Source organism: Salmo salar, chromosome ssa05 (assembly GCF_905237065.1).
Source record: "Salmo salar chromosome ssa05, Ssal_v3.1, whole genome shotgun sequence".
Lineage (NCBI taxonomy): Eukaryota > Metazoa > Chordata > Actinopteri > Salmoniformes > Salmonidae > Salmo > Salmo salar.
The window spans coordinates 42153109-42170641 of record NC_059446.1 but is presented as its reverse complement, the minus strand read 5'-3'; positions in this window follow the sequence as shown (position 1 = coordinate 42170641).

Sequence of the window (17533 nt, the reverse complement as noted above, 5' to 3'; positions counted from 1 at the left end):
TGGGTTCCCATATGAGACGCTGGCCTAGGCTACACTGCTCCATTCACTGGAGCACCGACACTTCCTTCTGGGTTTTGGGGATTGTTTTTATTGATTTTTATCTTCTTGAAAAAGCTGACTTTAGGATAATGTCTGAAATTATACACATTAGAAGAAGCTGGTTACTTTTTTGAATAAAGGCAGCACCTCTCAGGACCTGGTCAGAGTAGTGCACTCTATAATTTTGTTGTCATGACACCATACTAACTCAACTGGAGTTCCTAGGGGAGAAGTTCTCGTTTCCTGAAACAATACCAAACTGTTCTTTACATATTTTACAGCCAAATTCTGTTCATGCTGGGCATGCACAATGTCAAAAAAAAAAAAATCTATAAAAATGTTTTAAGATGCTCAGGAGAACTGGGTTTTTTTGGACTCTCTTCCTGGAGTCTCCATGAGCTCCAACACTTCTGGACCAGTCAAGGTGCAATTACTACCACTCAGAATGCTTTTCTGGCAGCGGTATGGTTTGAGTTAGAGGAGCAGTGGCGTGAAAAAACAAATGCATGCTGGCTCTCTGCTGTCTTTAACAACAATGGAGGCCACAGGTCTCTCTTGCAGCACAGCAGCCTGTTTTATAATTGCACGAAGCTCAGTACATTTCAGAGTGAATAACTAAGCCTTCTGCTGCCTCGCCTAATGTAGTCACACTCACTTGTCCAGTGAGATTAAGAATATCAATGAGTATTAAAAAAAAAAATCCCTAATACTTTTCAGAGATCTTATCAGAGGCAATCCCTTACTTTTAATAAAGAATTTTGCCATGTACATAATATTGCCCTGCATGATGAACAACAATCGTTAACTCGCCCACTTTATAACAGACCCACTTTTATTCAGATTTAGTGGCTTAGCGATAACAACATAATGCAGGGCAAATTCAAATAATGATTGGATGGAGATCGCCAGGCAGTGAAATGATGTCCTCACTACAGCTATGCTGCATGGGTATCTGTATGCATATGTACAAACCCAGACATGAGGGCCTTATGGGATATGTTTCTATGTGGCCCTCTCCTTCATAGTGACCGCAGAGGTATCAATATGAGTCCATGCGTGGGATTAAAGGGGTGAGCCATGTCTGACTCTTTCCCGTCACCAACCAGATAAAGGAAGTGAGTGATGGTCCTGAGGTCACAAACGAGGGCCATCCTCATGACCTCTGACCTCTGGAGGACGAAGAAAGTTGACCAGTGCAAACAGGAGACTGAGAGCCTGGGAGATTCCTCAGGAAGAGTCATGTTCCAGGAGAACGTCCTGCCGGACACTTTCTCACAACTTCTTTACTGACTTGTCAATGCATCATCAATCAATCAACTGAGATGTCATCATGAAATGTTTTCTTAAAATACATCATAGCTCTTGTGTGATATTCTTCACCGTCCTTAGGCAAGGCTGAGTAACTGAGAAACAACAACCACGTCGTAGACTCTAGAGTTTACAGCTGAAAGAGAGGAAGGACAGGCAGGCTGTCTCAGGTAGTTTGACACTTTTAGACGAGCAGATAACATCTGGAGCCTGTCAATGATGAGTTCATGGTCAGAGAGTAAAAGAGAGAGAGCGGGAGAAGGCGGGGGGAGGGTGTGGGGGAGACCTTCTGGCAGAATTACTTTAATTCACAAATTAGACTGAAATAACTCTCATAGCAGAGCAGACGTCCCAATAGACTGTCTTATCCATTATGTTAGTCTTTGAATGAACTTCAGTCAGAAATAAATCCTAAACTAGTGACCGCCAGCTGAGTTGAAATGTTCACGTCTGAGCTAACTTGACAGAGAGGACCATTTGCTGAGATTATACCCTTTTTCTTGTAATGAGACTAGTCTATTGTTTAAAGTGTCTCCCTGGATACCGTGTCTGTGTCCCAAATGGCAACCTATTCCGTTTATAGTGCACTACTTTGGATCAGAGCTCCCCAATAGGGTGCCAGTTGGGATGCAACCTCTGTCCTTTCTATCAGTGAACTGTGTGACAGAGCAGGTCGAAGGATCTCTGGATCCCCATTGAAGTTTCAGAGAAAATGAGCCTTTGTCTTAACAGAATGGACCTTGCGCAGCACCCGGAGGGCATAAACGTAACCACCGACCACATAATGATACAGCATGATTCGCAATGAAAGCCATTGCTATAGCTGACATGATGTTGTCTTTTTTGGATCTCCCTCATGAATGTCTTTGGATTAAAATGCAATTTTGTAAACAATGTTTATTTGTCTTAGTGTGCGATCTTTCTCCTGAGGATTTATTTGACTCTATCGCGTCATGCTTCTCCAGTTTCACAAGAAGCGGGCCAACGTAAACCATGTCACTATGTTGAATTCCTCGAGGCATTACACGTTGCAGTCTGATATACAGTGGATCAGGTCAGGATAAATACACATGATAAGCTGGAATACATCTGCGTAGAACGGCCTCTAACAGTTCCAAAACCCCTGGATAACACTGCGTAAACCCCTTCCATTCCCAGCCCATGAAACTGAGATTACATGACCCATTGTAACCAGAGCCACTGGCCAAATTTACTCAAAGAAAGGAAAATATCTCGCCTGTATTTTCTTCCCACTGTTTTCTCATGATGACAGTGGACATTGTGAGAGTTGGGGTGTGAGTTAAACTCTTAAAGGTCAAGACAGGCCAGGCAGGAGGAGAGGAAGAGTTTGAGAGAGAAGTGGATAGGATAGCTCAGTGCTTGACAGGATTATTCTATTGTTCATTAATGTTTATGCTGAACATTACTATTTCCTAACTTTATCTATATGACTGATCTGATAGTTCATGGTGGATATATGGACATGTTCCTCCTGCTCCTGACTTTGGTAAATCGCACTGCCACCTTGTGGAGTTAAAGGGTTACTGGACTGCATCAATCCTAACTGCCCAGTAGACATCTCAGGTAGCCTGTCTTTTCAGATCATGGCCTATATTGAGATACACCAAAAGCAGTTATGTAGTAGGTATGTAGTAAAAGTAGTGGTTATGGACATTATTTGAGAATCCTAAAACCCAATGGTTGTCCAGCAGGGAAATGGAGCTGGATTACTAAAGAATGTAATGGAGGACTCCTCAGGCCTGATCTGTACAATAGTAGGATTTACATGCTCAGACTCTTATTATCTCCCTCCCTGTTGTTTTGGTAAAGCACAAAAGGCTTCCCCTAAATCACAATGGACAGAAGTGGAGAGGAGATTATTTTTATTTTTTTTAAGTGTCTGGAAATGCCTCAGGGGACATTGATTGACCAGGATGTCACCTCTCTCCCCCAGACACAGTCTGCCTATAGGGCACAACTGTAAATGTGTGACCTGGTCAGCTATGTGAACGGCTGTAGGCTCAGGTATCATGGTACTATCTGTTTCCCTGGAACCCACCCAGAGGGACCATCATTTGGGGGTTTCACTTAGCAGACACTCCCGCAGCTAATCTGGAGCTGTGCTCATCAATCTCTCTCTAGTGTAATCTCTACAAAAGGAATGGACTCTCGTTTTATTGAGCAGCTTGAGTTAACAAAGTTGTTTTTGAGGAAACCACGGCTCCTCCATAGAGAAAGTTATTTTGATGTACTCATATAATATATTTTGATTATGGATCAGTTTCAGTCAGCCCATATTGACCCCCCTTTGAGTGCAGTTGGCCTCAGTGAAGTTACATTTGACACATTTGAGTGTCTGAAAGTATATTTTTAACAATACAATCTCATATGTCTAATATGAGATGATGACTTGTCTTGACACCAAATATACTCACATAAGTGGTTTGTCGCTGAAACATTTAATTAGTATAAATGAGTTGAAGTGTGGCTGTAATTTCCTTGTTAAGTGTTTAGGGAGGTCACAGAGGCTAGTGTTTCACCAATCATGGAAGTGATCTCAGTCAAATACTCACATTTCAGAGGGGATTTCTAGACCTGCTAAGCATCAAATGTTTTTTCTGGTCAAACTGAGCTGTATTTGGGGCACTACTGGAAATCTCTCTGGGAAGTCCACCCCCAAGAGGGGTTAGGAGAACATATTACACATTTGAAAATGTTAGAGGTGGAAAAAGTACCCAATTGTCATACTTGATTAAAAATAAAGATACCTTAATAGAAAATTACTCAAGTAAAAGTGAGTCACCCAGCAAAATACTACTTGAGTAAAAGTCAAAAAGTATTTGGTTTTAAATATACTTAAGTATCAAAAGTAAATGTAATTGCTAAAATAAACTTAAGTATCAAAAGTAAAAGTATAAATCATTTCAAATGACTTGTATTAAGCAAACCAGACAGCACCATTACATTTTTTTAAATAATTACGGATAGCCAGGGGCACACTCCAACACTCAGACATAATTTACAAATGAAGCATGTGTGTTTAGTGAGTCCACCAGATCAGAGGCAGTAGGGATGACCAGGGATATTCTCTTGATAAGTGTGTGAATTGGACCATTTTCCTGTCCTGCTAAGCATTCAATATGTAACTTTTTATTTTCTTTAGGAATGTAGTGAACTAAAAGTGAATGTTGTCAAAATTCTAAATTGTAAAGTACAAATACCACAAAAAACTACTTTAGCACTTTAAAGTATTTTTACTTAAGTACTTTACACCACTGAAATGTTACATAATTCAAAACATTCCTGCCATTAATGTATGCAGTATGTATTGTGTACTAGCACTACAGTTGAATTTTTCTGAGATTATTGTTTGAGGGTAGAAATGAGTAATGACTTAGATGCCTGCAGAGAAAAACATTTATTGCAGTATTATTCTAAGGGAAGCCTGAGCATGAAGCAGTATAAATATTGGCGGGCTATCAAATATGCAACTTAAAACAAACTGCTTATCATTATAGAGGCAGAATATTTCATACTTTTTAAGCATTAAAAGGGTGAAAAATAACTTGCTTGTCATAATATTAGCAAAATGTTTGAAATACATCAAATCCTTCCCCACTTCTTGGATTTACTGCAACGGGAATCTAGATGACAAATTACCATTGACATTTCTCAATTTATTTAAAAAAGTGGTTTTGGCTTTGCCTCAACTGTGAATCAACCAGGTTGAGTGATGTTGGCTACAGAGACAGAAAATGTTATTACAGATCATTTTAATGAAACTCAAAATGATTTTAAGGACCTCGTTAACCTCAACACTAAATCGGAGCGCTTATGAACTGTTAACCAAAATTCCTTTAGAATCAAGTGTTTTGAAGAGTGATTAGTGGAAATGTGAAAGGATACATTTTCCCAAGCTTTGAATTCCGTACAGTCTTTATTTAGTTATCTTTGAACATGTCACCTGGGATGTGTACATGTATTTATCAAATAATATTAACCCAGGGATGGGAGTTCATATACCACCTTGTATCAAACACAGAAGAAATGTTTTCTCTAGATACTGCGCTCGAACAAGGGAGGGGTCAGTCAATGTCAGCGTCCTAGCAACTGTCAAATAAAACATTTCATATTTACACAATTTGGGCCTGTTTGTTTTTGGTCAAAATAAATACTTCCTATGACCCTCTGTTTGAGTAGTTTTGGATCAGCCAACGTTCATTCTGTCTGTTTACATCTTTGTGTCTTTGTTGGCTGGCCGAGGTGCACTGTGGGAAGGAGAGAGGGAAGGAATGTAGGGAGGGAGTGTTGCCAAGAGATTCCGGTTAGGTGTCTGGGAAACATCTACGAGAAAGAGGAGTTTAGTTTTTCTTGTGAAAAATATGATAGTTGGTTATATACTGTTTGTGTTTGATAAGACACGAGGGAATGTGACAGATAGGGCACTGGATCCTAAATACAGCTGTGTTGATATGCCATAAGGGCATTAGGGCACCAAATCATGTCTCACTGAAGAGCTAGATACATTGATGATGTTACACAGGTGCAGCACATTTAAGACTGTTTCCAGACAGCGTACGTACTTTGACTGGAATTTCTTTGACGTTAAGGCGCGAGGCCCTTCCCTTCAGTCACACTGCCATACTGATTAACACCATCATAGAAAGAAAAACATCACGCCCTCCTTTCTCCCTCCGTAATGTGAAGTGGATAAGGAGCCCGTCAGCCCGTGTCTCAACACTTTGATTTTTCAAGCCGGGACTTGGTAACAGAAAAAAAAAGTATAACATATCCACCACCTTCTCATTATAAAGCTCTTAAAATGCAGTGGAACAACAACAACAATATCAACGATAGCAACAGGGTAAACAGCTGTGACATGGCAGATGAATGGGCCGGGAGAGAAGAACATAAATCAGCTGTGGGAAAGGTTGAAAGAGGTGTAACATGGCAACAGACCCATACAGAGCTCTGCACTGGGGCCTTATCATGGGGCCGAGGGGCTCTCCCTGGTGCTTATCTCCTCTCAGCTGTGAATATCCCCCATCAGCAGGTACAGCAGTGAGGTAGACTACAGACATTCTGTCATAGCCTTGTTTCACAGCAGCACCGTCACTTAGCAACTATCACCCGTCGAGGGAAGGCCCTTTTGTCTGAGGTGTCGTGTTAAGAAACTGCCGGTGAGATCTGACCACAAACCAAGCAGGGCCTGAGAGTGTGTTATCCTGCCCTGGGATCGGTGCTGTACGCTGTGCCCTGTGGAGATTCAGCCAAGGGGAACCTCCCTTACATCCTGAGAGGGAAAGGAAAGGGAAAAAGCCCTGTGTACCGTGGAGATGATAGGCACCTTTCCCTGTCTGATTATCCAGCCTGATAAGAGGAAGCGGAACTCACACAGATCAGCACATGCAGCAGCATCAATGAGGGGTAGAGTCTTGAGTGTTCTCCCTCTGTTGTTTTACCTCTGTTGTCAAGAAATGGTGTGCTTGTAGAGTGATATGGTAAAACAAACATACCGTGCTTTATACTGTACATAAAGCAGAGATGCTTATGGTGAGTTTAGCATTTAGATGAAAATTAAGAAGCAATTGGCTTATACTCTGGAAAAAGGTTGAGTTGTCAGAGTTTACTAGTTTGTATTCCAGGTAAGAAAGTGGATGAGGTACTCCAGGGCTAGGCTCTTTGCCTAAATTGCCCAATAAACGTAAGGAAACCAAATCTCATATGAAATAAATTGAGAAATCTGTGCAAAATGAAATGATTAGACAATATGCAACTATAAACAATCTTAAAAAGTAATAGGCAATAATTCATACTGGATATACAGAATCACTTTGGAACTCATGTGGAGTTGGACAGTGCTCACAGCCAATAAATATTGCATGCTGGTATATATTTATGACAAATGATTTACAGGTAGGCAAACAGAATACAACCTCTGACATTTTCATCAGAGCGGGACTCGTCTAGAGAGGCGTTTCGGTTCCTCCCTGAGAAATTCCCAAATCGTATGATAATGCATGATGTATGACCTCAGGGGAAAATATATAAAACCTTTACAGACCATTTTATTAAGATGATGTCCAAGTACGAGAGATTATGATCGAATAATTATTCTGCTGTTTTTTCATTTACATTTTTTACATCTGTTGTCAACATTAATTTTCCTAAAAATGGGTGTGACTGTAAATTGCTGTATTGTGGTATTGCTGTAAATCTTCAACACAATGTATCTGCTGGTTTGCTCTGCATAAAACATTGGCAAGTCAAATCTCAAAGCTTACACAACGTATGGGAATCCTGATGTGGTTGTGCTGTATATTACTATAATCAAAGCACTGCACATTTCAACTAAGTCTTTCAGGTCAAGACTAGCTGGGAAAAACAAGGTTTTGGTAAAAGAAAATACAGACAATTTTGCCAAATGTTCTGGCAGGCCCTATATCACACTCCGCTGGTCAGAGGGCATGGAGAGGAGAAGAACATGAGCTCATGACTACGATGCTAGTGTTACATTAACATTAAGTGCTCATAAAATTGCTTTTCTGGTCTAAATTACCTCAGAGCTGAGGGAGAGACAGCTTTAGTTAATGGTTTTGTTGTAAAAGGGGCAAGAGGGTGGCTGAAAAAAATACTGATGGAACTTATTGTGCACTCTAAAACTCTCTCAGTTGTGATATGACTAAGTTAGGGTCTTTACGTGCCACTAACACTGTCAAGTAAAGCAAGCTATTGCAGAACTGTAATAATTTCAGTCCTGCACTCGCAGTGGCCTGTCAATAATTATCACTATTCCCTCTGTAAGAGGTAGACCTTTTGGTCAGTTTAGGTCATATATGAAACTGAAACTCTTGAATTCGTAGGTCAAGGTTACACTAATGCAGAGCATAAAAAGACTTGGGAGAAAAGTTCATGTTGATTCTAAACTCAAAACAATTTGACATGCGCACTCCAATCTCTCACTGGTCCAAAAGTAGTGCTCTATATAGGGAATAGGACGCTATTTGGGGACCCAGCTGTAATGTATTGTTGCTTTTCTCTTGGCGTCAATAATGTGCTCACAGATACAACTGAAGAGAGGGATAGAGGGATGGATAGGGAGAGGGAGCGAGTGGTGTTTCAACACTTTATGCCCAATACACCCACACAGTTTTGATTAGGGTGTCATGCACTCCTCATTTAGCTAAATAGCTCTGCGTGTTTACATGTAGTCCTTCCTGAGTCGGCCTAGGTCCCCCTCCGGCTAAGTTGTGTACAATTTAATACTTTTACTGCCAGACCTATTACATTTGGATGCAGGTTTATTTCCCCAGCCCGTGCTAAAGTTCTCCCGTTACCTTAACGAGTCCCCGTGGTCCAGAGTGGCAGAGCCTCAGAGCATACCTCGTACCTGGCCTGGCAGGCTGCGCTCCAGATGTGGACCAACCAGCCACAGCACAGTCAGGACCCACACTGCACTGCAGAGGAGGAACCGCCCCACAGCCTCCGCCTGTTAGAACAGAACGGTGTACTTTCTGAACAAAGTTGTCAGAGTGACTCAAGTCAAAACTTAAAGCTGCGAAATATCTTAAATGTTTACAACTTCTTGGCTTGCAACTATGCAGCCGCTTTCGATTACTTGTGCCCAATAATCCTGAGTGAAAGTCAAACGCAGTTGAAATTACAGAATTCTTTCATAAATGCCCAACCTCTGGTCCCCTTACTGTAGTTCTGACTACTCTGAGGTGAGCCCCATCAAGTAATTGTTATTTGGCCACATTTCCCTCTCTCTTTCCTTCCCAACATCAGACCAGATCCATTTCCCCAACCAAATGAATATCCTGTGTAGCAATTGGTGGGACGTGCTTAAAAACACCAGCATAATAGCTCATTTGAGCTGTTTATGATAGAGAAATAAAATAATGCGTGGGTTTGGTTGGAATACTTGTACTATTGGTTAATTCTGTTCTCTCTCTTTTTCTTTCATAGAGTATTTCATTGAGTCATAAAGAGCCATTCTGTTTTGTTATTCTAATCTAACCGGTCCTTTTAACTCCAATCTCTGTTAACAGTCCTGTCAATGGGACACTGCATGACCAACGTCTCTGTCCTTTCTGGTGCGGGATAAAAGGAAAGGCTAGTTTATACTGTGTGTACCTTCAAATCTCTTTCATACACATTAGCTATGACAGTAAATGTGTGACTTACGTAACTACAAACCATTGGCCGGAGGCACCAAATATTTTATACGAACTTGATTCCATTTCCCTGTAAAAAGACCACAATTGCATTTTATCTAGCCAGAGCAGAGGTCACTGCAATTTACCCATAATTGTTTCAAACCTACTAATTAGTAATATATCACAAAAAAATGAACTATGCTAATCCAAGATGGTATATCCTGGAGCTAATTTTAAACCAATCTTGAGTGGTACAGACCCAGTAAAAATACTCCATAGTCAATAACAGAGCTTTTATTAAAGTCCCAGGGTGGGGCCATCATTGGCCATCAATATGATCCCAATCTCTCACAGTTCATACGGCTCTCTGGTAATCACACTACCCTACTTTATACTTGTGTTTCTTAATCTGGGACAGCTTTATTCACATGCTATGAGTTATCTGATTATATGTTATTTCAAGCACATCTAGAGAGGTTCTAAGCCTCCCAGGCAGGCACCCAATGTGGAACATAACTTTGTTGGGGTGGGAGGCTGTATCTAAAAACCATGGAGAGATATCCTGTGATAGGGCAACGCCACTCAATCTGCATGGCCAGCCTGAGGCTGTATGAGGTAATTGTTTACTTGGCATTTCAAACCCTGCTACAGCTAGGCTGAATGCTAACATGTCCATATGCTAGTATTTATGTCTGTGGGCACATACATTACTTCAGAACTGGGCCTGGGAATGCATGATTTATGATAGTGGGAGGGAATATCTTTATGAACAGTGACAAGTGACAGAACAAGGGGTTTCTGAGTTTAGGCTTAGTTTTGAGTATTTATATTGGGGAAGGTGTAAGAGCAGTGAGTTAGGGCCTACAGTAGGTCGGTGTGTGTGTGTGTGTGTGTGTGTTATTCTATCACGGTGGGGACCTAAAATTCTCAAAATTCCCCACAAGGATCGTAAAACAAGGAAAATTCTCCCTCGTGGAGACATTTCTCACATACCCATGAGGACAAAGGCTATTTCAGGCTTAAGGGTTAGGTTTAGGGTTACAATTAGGGTTAGTGGTTAGGGTTAAGATTAGGGTTAAGGGAAAATAGGATTTTGAATGGAAATTGATTTTACGTCCCCACGAGGATAGAAGAACAAAACGTGTGTGTGTGTGTGATGAACATATGTAGGTGCTGGACGGGGCCCTGGAACACATTAGGCCTGCTGGTCCCTCTGGTGCTCAGCCACACTACTTCAACATGCAGCTGAGCCTCCTCAGCCTTACACAATCTGGCATGTTTTCACACTGACTGACTGGGGACGGAATATTCCTCCACAACGAAAAGAATAAGTTCCAGTCTATTGCCTTTCACAGAATATGAAAATCAATGTAGCGTTGTTAACCATATTCCTATAATCCCTTATAAACTGCCACTAGCTTATGAAAGAAAGAGCGTCTTAAGCCACTCCAGTTACATCTAACAAAGCCGTAAGAGCCACAAGTCAAGGATGGTTTTGTTACAAACCTCTACTGCCCCCTTCTGGAATACTATCGAAACATACACTGGAGGCACTGGAAAAGAGCCATATGAAAGATCCAATTGTTTTATAGTGTTATTTAGTATTTTGGAGAAGGATTTTGCCAGATATGGGCCAAAGACATGGCTAAATGTATATTTACACACTGTCACTTTCTGCAATCCAACTTTTCAACCAATGAGTAAATATAACTTTTAGTAATTAATGTGTAGGCCTAATTGTATTACCATGCAGGGTAGATGGGGGTATTTGCTGAGCATTGTAAAGTACTGAAATAATACTATCCTCTTGGATGAATAAATCAATTCCATGTACTGTTATGCATTTCAACTTTCAGCTCCCCCTAAGTCCTGACTTGCGAGGAGTAGTTTGTCAAAAGGATGCTGTTTTTTTTCCTGCATAACAGATGGATGAAGTTTGGGGGTGGGGGAGCGCTGATACACAAAGTACACCTTTCCACTGTCACTCTTTTTTGACCACATGCTGAACTCCCATGCAATAGAACAGAGTGATGCTCTGTGAGAAAACACTCAGAAAGGGATGGCCTATTTGTCTTTAAATGTTCCATGAATGTGAGCCTCAGCTGAGTATGGTCAGAGCCAGCTGTTTTCACTCCTGCAAACATTAAAGAAATTATTAGGTGGACATATTATTGTAGAAGAAGAAAAAACAAGATATGGATAAATTATAACCATATGCTTTTTTTTCAAAGACCTCCACAGGGCATATTGCCTGGTCTGGAATGTATTATTATTATGATTATATTCCACAGTCTATTTGATTATATAAATTTTTTCTTAACTCCAGGATGAGAGAAAAAATTACTGCAATTTTTTAACAATCCACCCTTGTTAGGGATGGCTACAGTTGTGGTTTTAATGGCCTAAGAGAGTACAATGACAGTCCTTGTGAATCACTGACAAAGGACACAGTGCCTGTAGCTAGGTTTCCATCCAATTGGCGATAGACTTTTATGCAAATATTATAAAATCAGTATATAGAAAATATGTGCATTTTCCCGCCAGTGGTGTTTCCACCAAATTGATTTGTTGCGGATAGATATCAGTGCGTGATGACATAGTGCACACAAAACATACTTTTTCGCTTAAATGTTCATGTAGAATTTTTTTTAATCTAAAGTGCTATGCGTTTCCATCGCATTTTCAACTCTACGGATAGTTTTGTCAATGTGACTACTCTGGTCTTGGCACGTGGCCTCTAGCCAACATCTAGGCTGTGTGGTTAGGCAAATTTACATGATGATATTATTATGGATAAAAGCGAAAATATTTGTATTTGTAAAATGGCATTCACGCATCTATCATCATGTTACTAGAATAATACCATCGATATTTTTTGGAAAGTAGCATCAAGATCACCGTGCACCTTTTTATTTGTCACATGCTTCGTAAACAACAGGTGTATACTAACAATGAAATGCTTACTTACGGGCGCTTCCCAACAATGCAGAGCAAAAATAGAAAAATAATAACACAAGGAATAAAAATATATATAATGAGTAACAACTTTGCTATATACACGAGGTACCAGTACCGATTCGATGTGTAGGGGTACGAGGGAATTGAGGTAGATGTGTACATATAAAGTGCATTCGGAAAGTATTCAGACCCCTTGATTTTTTACCACATTTTGTTATGTTACAGCCTTATTCTAAAACTGATTCAATATTTGTTTTACCCTCATCAATCTACACACAATACTCCATAATGACGAAGCGAAAACCAGTTCATACAAATTTTAGCAAATGTATAAAATAAAGAAATACAGAAATACTTTATTTACATCAGTATTCAGACCCTTTGCTATGAGACTCGAAATATAGCTCAGGGTCATCCTGTTTCCATTGATCATCCTTGATATGTTTCTATAACTTGATTGGAGTCCACCTGTGGTAAATTATATTGATTTGACATAATTTGGTAAGGCACACACCTGTCTATATAAGATCCCACAGTTGACAGTGCATGTCAGAGCAAAAACCGAGCCATGAGGTCGAAGGAATTAACCGTAGAGCTCCGAGACAGGATTGTTTTGAGGCACAGATATGAGGAAGGGTACCAAAACATTTCTGCAGCATTGAAGTTCCCCAAGAACACAGTGGCCTCCATCATTCTTAAATGGAAGAAGTTTGAAACCACCAAGACTCTTCCTAGAACTGTCCGCCTGGCCAAACTGAGCAATCGGGGGAGAAGGGCCTTGGTCAGGGAGGTGACCAAGAACCCGGTGGTCACACTGACAGAGCTCCAGAGTTCCTCTGTGGAGATGGGATAACCTTCCAGAAGGACAAACATCTCTGCAGCACTCCACCAATAAGGCCTTTATGGGGGGGCCAGACAGAAGCCACTTCTCAGTAAAAGGCAAGTGACAGCCCGCTTGGAGTTTGCAAAAGGCACCTAAAGGACTCTCGGACCATGAGAAACAAGATTCTCTGGTCTGATGAAACCAAGATTGAGCTCTTTGGCCTGAATGCCAAGTGTCACATCTGGAGGAAGCCTGGCACCATCCCTACGGATCATGCTGTGGGGATGTTTTTTAGTGGCAGGGACTGTGAGACTAGTCAGGATCGACGGAAAGATGAACTGAGCAAAGTACAGAGAGATCCCAGATGAAAACCTACTCCAGAGTGCTCCAGACCTGAGACTGGAGTGAAGGTTCACTTTCCAACAGGACAACGACCCTAAGCACACAGCCTAGACAACACAGGAGTGGCTTCGGGACAAGTCTCTGAATGTCCTTGAGTGGCCCAGCCAGAGCCCGGACTTGAGCCCCATCGAAAATCTCTGGAGAGACCTGGAAATAGCTACGCAGCGACGCTCCCCATCCAACCTGACAGAGCTTGAGAGGATCTGCAGAGAAGAATGGGAACTCCCCAAATACAGGTGTGCCAAGCTTGTAGTGTCATACCCAAGCAGACTCGAGGCTGTAATTGCTGCCAAAGGTGTTTCAACAAAGTACTGAATAAAGGGTCTGAATACATATGTAAATGTGCTAAAAATTGTTTTTGCTTTGTCATTATGGGGTATTGGGCCGGCAGTGTAGCCTAGTGGTTAGAGTGGCGGAGGTTGCTAGTTCGAATCCCCAAGCTGACAAGGTACAAATCTGTCGTTCTGCCCCCGAACAAGACAGTTAACCCACTGTTCCTAGGCCGTCATTGAAAATAAGTATTTGTTCTTAACTGACTTGCCTAGTTAAATAAAGGTAAAATAAAAAGTATTGTGTGTAGATTGATGAGGGGGAAAAAAACGATTGAATACATTTTAGAATAAGGCTGTAACGTAGCAAAATGTGGAAACAGTCAAGGGGTCTGAATACTTTCCGAATGCAGTGTAGGTAGGGATAAAGTGACCAGGCGACGGGATAGATAATAAACTAACACCAGTGTTATGTGAGGAGTCAAAAGTGTCAATGCAAAAAGGGTCCATGCAGATATTCTAGGTAGCTATAGTCCAGCACAGTGGGTGCTTCATAATACCCATAAAACCTAGCTGCGTCTGGAATTGTAGAACTACTTCATATAAGGTCTCTGTGTTTCGTGTAGACTTACCCTAGCGTGACATTTTGCTAGCCATGTAATTCTCTCTCGGACAAGATGAGTTCTATTTGCCTGAATTTACTCCAATTTAAAATAAAAAAAAGTTAATTAGAAACAGAGAATACCCCAGCAAGACTACAAATTCTTGCAGGAATCTCCAACACATAATCTCTAGCCAACACTGTCAGCTACAGTTTACCAGCGTGATCAGAGACCTTTGTGCCCAATTCACGAATGTACAGTGGATTTAAAAAGTCTACACACCCCTGTTAAAATGCCAGGTTTTGTCACGTCCTGACCAGTTAAGGGGTTATTTGTTATTGTAGTTTGGTCAGGACGTGGCAGGGGGGTGTTTGTTTTATGTGGTTCGGGGTTTGTTGATATATGTGTTTAGGTAGAGGGGTGTTTGTTTAGAGTATTCCGAGGTTTTGGTTATGTTCTATGTTGTGTATTTCTATGATCTATCTATGTTGTGTATTTCTATGTGTTGGCCTGGTATGGCTCTCAATCAGGAACAGCTGTACATCGTGGTTGCTGATTGAGAGTCATACTTAGGTAGCCCTGTTTTCACCTGTCCCTTGTGGGAAGTTGTTGTTGCATAGCTGTGTGTGTAGCCTGCAATACTGTTTGTTCGTTTGCTTTCTTGTTTTGTTTTGTTCAGTGTTCTAAATAAAGTTAAGATGAGCACTCAACCCGCTGCGCCTTGGTCTACTATATATGACGACCGTTACAGAACTTCCCACCACCAATGGACCAAGCAGTGGGGAAAGGAGCTTGAAAGGAATTATTTTGAGTCGTGGACTTGGGAGGAGATATTAGCCGGAGAGGGACCATGGAGGAAGGCTGGAGTGGACCGGGACTGTTACATTGGTACACGGTTGGCATTTAAGCCTGAGAGGCAGCCCCAATAAAAAAAATTGGGGGGGCACACGGGTAGTTTGGCTGGGCCAGGGTTAAGCCCCAAGCCAACTCCCTGTGCTTATCGGAGGCAGCCTGTTACTGGTCAGACCCGTGTTATGGGGTGATGCGCACGGCGTCGAGGCCGAGCATTCACAGGCCGGTGTGCGCGGTGCCAGCGCCCCGCATTTGCCAGGGGGAAGCGGGCATCCAGCCAGTAAGGGTGGTGCCAGTACTGCGCTCGAGACCGCCAGTGCGCCTTCACGGCCCAGTGTATCCTGTTCCCGCTCCTCGCACTAGCCCTGAGGTGCGTGTATCCAGTCTGGCGTCTCCAAAGCCAGCACCACGCACCAGGCCTCCAGTGCGTCAGCCCAGTCCAACTCGTCCTGTTCCTGCTCCTCACTCTAGCCCTGAGGTGTGTGTATCCAGTCTGGCGTATCCAAAGCCAGTCCCATGCACCAGGCTTCCAGTGCGTCAGCCCAGTCCAACTCGTCCTGTTCCTGCACCTCGCACTAGCCTTGGGGTGCGTGTCTCCAGTCTGGTACTTCCACTACCAGCCCCACGCATCAGGCTTTCAGTGCGCAGTCCCCGTCCAGAGCTTCCGACGACAGTACCCCGTCCAGAGCTTCCGGCAATAGTGCCTCGTCCAGAGCTTCCGGCAACAGTGTCCCGTCTAGAGTGTCCGGCAACAGTGCCCCGTCCAGAGTGTCCGGCGACAGTGCCCCGTCTAGAGATGGCCCACAGTCCGGAACCAAGAGAGATGGCCCACAGTCCGGAACCGAGTGAGACAGCCCACAGTCCGTAACCGAGTGAGACGGCCTGCAGTCCGGAACCGAGTGAGACAGCCTACAGTCCGGAACCGAGTGAGACGGCCTACAGTCCGGAACCGAGTGAGACGGCCTACAGTCCGGAACCGGCGGAACCGAGTGAGACGGCCTACAGTCCGGAACCGGCGCAGCCAGAGTCGCCCTACAGTCCGGAGCTCCCAGAGTCGCCCTACAGTCCGGAGCTCCCAGAGTCGCCCTACAGTCCGGAGCTCCCAGAGTCGCCCTACAGTCCGGAGCTCCCAGAGTCGCCCTTCTGCCCGAGGTCTACAGCGAAGCGCTTCAGCCCGAGGTCTACAGCGACGCGCTTCAGCCTGAGGTATTCAGCGGGGGTGGACAGGTTAGGTGGGGGACTAAGGCCAGAGCCTGAGCCACCTCCACAGTAGGAGGCTCGGGGAGGGGGGGGTGTAACACGCGAACCGTCGGTGACGGTAGCCACCCTCCCTTCCCTCCCTTTAGTTTGGGGGGTTTATTTTGTGTTTAATTTTTGTGTGAGGTGCATCCGGGGTCTGCACCTTTGAGGGGGGGTACTGTCACATCCTGACCAGTAAAGGGGTTATTTGTTATTGTAGTTTGGTCAGGACGTGGCAGGGGGGGGTTTGTTTTATGTGGTTCGGGGTTTGTTGATATATGTGTTTAGGTAGAGGGGTGTTTCTTTAGAGTATTCCGGGGTTTTGGTTATGTTCTATGTTGTGTATTTCTATGATCTATCTATGTTGTGTATTTCTTTGTGTTGGCCTGGTATGGCTCTCAATCAGGAACAGCTTGTACATCGTTGTTGCTGATTGAGAGCCATACTTAGGTAGCCCTGTTTTCACCTGTCCCTTGTGGGAAGTTGTTGTTGCATAGCTGTGTGTGTAGCCTGCAATACTGTTCGTTCGATCGTTTTCTTTTCTTGTTTTGTTTTGTTCAGTGTTCTAAATAAAGTTAAGATGAGCACTCAACCCGCTGCGCCTTGGTCTAGTATATACGACGACCGTTACAGGTTTTTGTGATGTAAAATAATGAGACAAAGATTACATTTACATTTTAGTCATTTAGCAGACGCTCTTATCCAGAGCGACTTACAGTAGTGAATGTATACATTTCATTTCATACATTTTATTTTTTTCTGTCAGAACTTTTTCCACCTTTAATGTGACCTATAACGTGAACAATTCAATTGAAAAACAAACAGAAATCTTTGAGGGGGAAAAATAAAAAATAAACTCACAATAACCTGGTTGCATAAGTG